The sequence below is a fragment of the Propithecus coquereli genome, unplaced genomic scaffold, assembly GCF_000956105.1.
Source record: "Propithecus coquereli isolate 6110/MARCELLA unplaced genomic scaffold, Pcoq_1.0 Scaffold1, whole genome shotgun sequence".
Lineage (NCBI taxonomy): Eukaryota > Metazoa > Chordata > Mammalia > Primates > Indriidae > Propithecus > Propithecus coquereli.
In genome coordinates, this window is record NW_012133857.1 from 18,734,919 (window position 1) to 18,741,776 (window position 6,858).

Genomic DNA, 6,858 nt, shown 5'->3' on the forward strand with positions numbered 1-6,858 from the left:
CTAAAGGATAAAAATGAGTAGATTCAGAACTCACTGGTAATTTAGTTCAACTCCAGATTACTTCTTACATAGAACGAGATAAAACACATGCCAACTATTGCATGGGAGTTATATTGCTTTATCTAAGTATTCATAAAGTCAGCAGTAACTGACATGCACTGATTTTCTAGAATAGAAAGGTTCCCCAAAGCATGTTTGAAATATAAACATGCTAAGAAACAAGTTTAAAGGAAATCCATCAATTTCCACTTCTGTGCAAAAGTGGCTATCATTTGAGGGGCTCTCTGTGTCAGGCCCTTTTATACATACTTGTTATCAACTGCAAAGCAGGTATTAATATCCATATTTTAGATGTGTTTAGGAGACAGTCCCAGGGAGAAAAGCTGAGTTGTCCAAAGGCACACAACTGATGATTAAGCTAAACCATGTTCATTTGGCACCAATTCCTGGGCTATTTTTACTCCGCCAGGCTTATTAGCCTTCTTTCCAGGGTCAGCAGACTCATCAGTGACTTCTTGGACTTCACAGCTTTGTGTTCATTTAGATCTTCCTCTTCCTAGCAAGGAATCGGACTCCCTCAATAATTTCATTGCAGGCCATTTGCCATCAAGCTAACAAATGACTCTCCCTCAGGATGGAACTACGTTGACGTGTCTACTGATCACTCCCCTGGTTTGCAGATCTTGGCTGCATTCAGTCTCTGGTCACAGAAGAGGCGTTTCTGATCTTGCATGATAGTTCATGGAGCAGGGATAGAAATTATGAAGGACATGTGCTGTCCTCCTGCCTCCATCAGCCAAGAAGGCACTGATGATCTGTCGTGCATGGTAACTTCCCCTACAGAGTTCAGGCTTGGCTTCAGGATCCTTCTGAATCAGGCACTCCAGGCAAACTGATCAATTAAAACTGGCAAGTGAGATGAAATCCAATTGCTATCACTAATATAGGAAAACTTCCTTTAAGCTTACTAGATGCAGAAACATTTCTTAATTAGTAAAATGTCTGAGTTCTAAAAATCATCTAAAAATAATGACTTCCAAGTATACACAGCTGGAATTCAAATTGTTTTACGTAAGTAAAAACTTAACCCATAATCAAGAATTTGTAATTAAATCAGAACACTGGCTAAATAGGCATTCATGTTTGCTTTAAATGTAACCATAAAAGCACCTAGAGCTACTTCATGGAAAACAGCGGTCTCTGGGAAGCCAAATTCTTTGTTTTTATTGGGCCTTGGGTCTTTAGTATAGCAACTGTAATTCAGAATCAACCAATTAATCAAAGGAGCTGTTAAATTCACCTGGTTATACATCCAGGGAGAATGCATTTTCTCTTCTCTTGTTTAAAAAAATCCCCCAGTGCTGGGGATGCCAGCAGTGACCGTGGCAGAGCGGATCTCTATCCTCCCAGGTTGCTCAGTGAGCAGTTTTCATGCATTTGTGCTTCCCTGGGCAGGAGCCTCCTGCTGGGCAGCTCAGCCAGCAGCAAAGGGAGGAGGTTTACAAACCACGATATCTCTTGCTCTAGATGCTACTCCAGGCAGCTCTAAAAGCTTCCGGATACCTCTTTTTGAACCACGTGGAACATTTTCTAGCCAATCTGATATAGATAAAGAAAAAACATCCTAAGCACAAACATGATCTTTCAAGTCTTAGGAAAAGCTGCTTTGTTTCGTGGAGAACTCCATTGTAATTCCTTGAAAGCATTATTTACTATAAATTGAGGGTAGCAGACCCATACTCGAATGTTTGGAAAGTTTTCCTCCACTTAATGTCTCCAGTTTTTTAAAAAAGAGAAAAAAACAAACTCAGGGGAAATGGAAATATGTGATAAAGGGTGGGAAGAAGTTAGAGAAGCAAATACTGTGTATTCATTCCAAAATGTGAACTGTGAATTTTTCTTTTGGACTCCCCAGTGGACTTGGGCATAGTTTTATGACTTGAGTACTTGAAATATTTGCATACTCAAGCTATAAGTTTTATTCTAAATGAAAATAACACTGGAATGTGATCTGTACTAGAGCATAAACTCCACATGGGCAAGGATTGCCCATCCCCAGAACCCAGCATAGTGCCTGGTGCAGAGTGGGCACTTGATAAATATTTAAGGAATGAATACATGAATAAGCAAACACCTGATAGGGGACTATGGAATTATAATTGCTAGATTCTACTTTCTATATTTATCAATTCCATTTTGCCTTTGCGTCTGATTTAAAATTGCATCGCTCCAGTGCCTTCTCTAACAATTTCAATGTGCTTAACGATTTTTCTGGGTATTACTGAGCTTAGGTGATTTCCTTCCTGACATTTTCGTGCCTCAATCTGGAAAAAACTTGTCTGCAGCTTTGAAGGATGCCATAATGCTGAAAATACATTTTAACATATTGGCTTTGCATTTTAGGTCTACAATAAATAAAAGACTGAGTTTGCAAAATATAGTCTAATCTGGAAGAATATGATGGAACAAGATGTATTGGCCAAACCCTGGGCACCAGCCTTAGGGACAGATATTCATCCACCCACCTCCTGATGTACTGGCCTTCAGAACAAAAAGCTGCTAAGGAAGGAATTGTGCCAAATTTCTCAGCCTGCTCATCCATTTGCACTCACAGCCTCCTGGAGTAAAAGGGACTGTTATGGACTGAATGTTTGTGTCCCTCCAAAATTCATATATTGAAATCCTAACCGTCAGTTGGTGGTATTTGGATGTGAAGCCTTTGGGAGGTAATTAGGTCACAAAGGTGAAGCTGTTATGAATGGGATCAGTGCCCTTATAAGAAGAGGCCAGAGAACTAGCTAGCTCTTTGTCTGCCATGTGAGTATACAACGAGACACTTCTGCAACCCAGAAGAGGGCCCTCAGCAAAACTCAACCATGCTGGCACCCTGATCTCAAACTTACAGCCTCTAGAACTGTGAGAAATAAATTTGTTTATAAGCCACTCAGCCTATGACACTTTGTTATAGCAGCCTGAATGGATTAAGATTAGGAAGTCTTGGTTTTGTTTTTGTGTTTTGTTTAGATTGGCCAGAATAGGTTGTTTTGTTGCTTGCAACTAGAAAATTCTGCTCAGGCTGAAACTAAGGTCTCTACTCCTTTGAAGTTCAAAGTTATTGAAACGTATCTGGTAGCTTGAGGTTAAGTTAGAGCTTGGTTAGACCTATTGTGGGCCCATTGACACAACAAGAGATAGAACAAGGAAGTAACAGATACAAAAGAAATTTCCTTATATGGTAGAGTGTGCATTTCAGAGCTGACATAGCCCCACTCTGAACCCAATGATGAACCCAGAGATTTGGATTCTTTCCACCCCAGATTCTTCATTCCATGAAAAATGCTAGGATCTCTACTTTTAAGGGGAACCTCTATGGGATGCAGGAGTCATTGGGAAGCTGTGTGTCTTTTGCACTGAGTACTTGCTGGTTCAGTGCTACAACAAAAAGAAGACAATTTTAAACCAAGTCCAAGCCATCCTTCTCCCTCCAGGATCCAAGTTCAGTTAGACTTTTTGTGGCCTGGCCCAGCTCAGGGATGGCTCTGATCAAGGTCATGAAGATGGGAAGAAGGCACAAAGAAGCCCCTAAAAGGAAATATGTGGTTGGGACCCATGAACGCTGACCTCTGCAGCCAAACCAGAACCTGCCCCGTGCATACATCCTTCCCAGTGGTGGACGTCAGCCCGAAGGAACTGGCAGGATGAGAGAATCTAATGAGCATAATCCTAGGGCCCACCAGTTCAGCAAAGAGCACTGTTCCCTAAGTTTAACTCAGAGGAAAGACATGTCCCCCCTTGAGGAGCCCTTGAGTCCCGGGTTGGGGTCTATGGCAGCACCAGCAGCAACAGAAGCCACTGGGGCAGGCAGCCCAACCCAAGCCACATCTCTTCCAACTGCAGATGAACATACCACGTGTTGATCTTGGCCATATGTGGCCACTCAGTTGTATCTTTTCAGCTGCACAGATTTCATTAGGAGACAATGCCAGGCCTCTGGCTCTGACAGGAGCAGCAAGTTCTGGAGCAGGCAGCACCCTGGACAGTGGCTTTGGAGTCCTTGAGCCTCCAAGAGGCACATGTGAATTCCACACATGAGGTGAGAGCTGTCATAACCAACCCAGGAGAACTGGGAGCTACTAGCAAAAGAAACCTAGACAGAGGAAGAGAAATAGCAGAAGATGTAAGAGGAAGGTAATCTGTTTGGCACACTGCTGAGTTTGCTGTGTCTGCAGGATGTAGAGACAGAAATATCTACTTGGCAGCTGTCTAATAGGATGGAGTTCAGGAGGAATGTCCAAGCTGAAGACATGGGCATAGGTAGGAGTCAAAGCCATGGAAATGGATGGTGTCTTCCAGACAATGTGTCAGGAGAGGCAGGCAAAAAATTAAGGATGGAAACTTTGGCAATTCCAAAATTTAAGGAATGATAAGAAGAAGAAGGGGTCTCATGAAGGAGACAGAGAAAGAGTGATCAAAGATCAGGCTGTATCAACCTCAGCCCAATTGACATTTGGGTCCCAATAATTCTTTGTTGCTGGGGGCTGTCTTGGGCATTCATTTAGCAACATCCCTGGCATCTACTCATTAGAAGCCAGTAGCACTCTCCCTACTCTTGTGGAACCAAAAATGTCTAGAGATATTCCCAAATGTCTTCTGTGGGGCAAAAAAAAAAACTACTGGTCCTGACTGAAAACCACTGATCAAAGATGTAGGAGGAAAACTAGAAACAAAGTATGTCACAGAAGACAAGGGCTTGAAAAACATTTAGTAATGTCAACTACCTAAGAAATATTAGGTAAAATGAGGACTGACAGGACCAGTGTTTAGCCAAAAAGTCATTGGTGAATTAATTGAGAGCAGTTTCAATGGAACAATTGAGGAGGGACACCAGACTGGCTGAATGTCCATCCAACAAATAAATAGTAAATGACCTTCATGAGTTAAAAGGGTGTTTGGTTGAACTAGGTGATCCTTTTAAGTTTCCTGCCAATCCTGAAATTGTGTTATTCCAGATGATATCCAAGGAAGATCTTTTGGGATCCCTCCGCCATTGTGTGCTGGTAGCCTACTATGTGTACATGTAAAACCAGCCATGTCTCTGCTTGCCCTACTCAGGTCGCAGGAAATAAAAATCCAAGGAGCTACCAATTGCTACATGATCTGGACCCAGGGCATAATGAAAATTAAAATATGTTTTTTCTTTATGTTATCACATAACTAACAGTTAAGCAATAAAATTTTTAGACAGGGTTCACTCTGTCCCCTAGGCTGGAGTTCAGTGGTGAGATCATAGTTCACTGCAGCCTTGATCTCCTGGGCTCAAGGGATCCTCCTGCTTCAGCCTCCTGAGTAGCTAGGACTACAGGTGCATGCCACCATGCCCAGCTAATTTTTTAATTTTGGTAGAGACAGGGTCTCACTATGTTGCCAAGGCTGGTCTCAAACTCCTGCCCTGAACCTATCCTCCTGCTTTGGCCTCCCAATGTGCTGGTATTATAAGTGTGAGCCACCACACCCGGCAAACAATAAAATTTATTAGACTTTAAAGGCAGTTGTGGGCCGGGTGCAATGGCTCACTCCTGTAATCCTAGCTCTCTGGGAGGCCGAGGCGGTTGGATCATCTGAGCTCAGGAGTTCAAGACCAGCCTGAGGAAGAGCAAAACCCCATCTCTACCAAAAATAGAAAGAAATTAATTGGACAGCTAAAAATATATAGAAAAAATTAGCCGGGCATGGTGGCACATGCCTGTAGTCCCAGCTACTTGGGAGGCTGAGGCAGTAGGATCGCTTGAGCCCAGGAGTTTGGGGTTGCTGTGAGCTAGGCCGACGCCACTGCACTCTAGCCCGGGCAACAGAGTGAGACTCTGTCTAAAAAAAAAAAAAAAAAAAAAAGACAGTTGTGGATTAGATAGAGGCTGAGTTCATAAGTGAACCTGAAAGTGTCAGATTTAAGGTTGGTCTGAAAAGAAAGGGCCGTGGGGCTGAAGTCAGCCAGGGCCTGCTGGAAGTGTGGGTGCATGGTGGAGTGACTCCAGACTTCATCCTGGGGGCTGGCTTGGATGAGAAGAGTCCTGTCTGCAGATCTAACGGGGGGGGGGTGAGGGGGGGGTGCTGGCATGCGCTGAGAGTGCCGTGGGAAGCCCACATGGTAATTAGCCTACACGATTGCTGGCACTCTTCTCTGGTATTCGAACAATCTAACTTCTATGTGAGCAAAAAAGAAATTGAAAGCAACGATCAGATTTTCCAACTAAGTCAGAAAGAAAGCATAGCAGAGATCCTTTTTTTAAAATGTGGAATTGAGAAACGAGAAACAAGACTTTTAGTCCTGGCTTAGTTGCTAACAAGGGAGAATCACCTCCCTTCTCTGCAGTTTCCATATCTGAAAAACAGGGGGTCTGAACTAGATGACAACCAAGATGCCTTTTGCTTCTGTAGTAGAGTAGGGGTTCATGGTATGTGTTTCCACTATTGAGGTTATTGTTACCCTTCCTGGTATGGCTTGTTTAATTGGCTCCCCCACCCCCAGATTGCTACCTCCTTCGCAGCGGGCACTAAGCCTCTCTGGTCCACCACTGAACTCCCAACGCCTGCAGTGCTTGACAAATATCTGTGGAAGGAATCCATGCTTCTACCTCTAAGAGGCAGCTCTAGGGAAAAGGTGGCTTACTTAAATACAGTGAGCTGAGATCAGAGCCTCTCATCTTACTCTACTTCTTTAAATTTTTATAGAAACCCAGCTATGGGACGTGTAATCAGTGGCAATATTCTGAAATACTTTCCACACCTCTGACATGGATATCACTACTATCCTGTCTTATGACTTCTGGCCAAACCAAAACTGGAACCTGCATCCCAAGT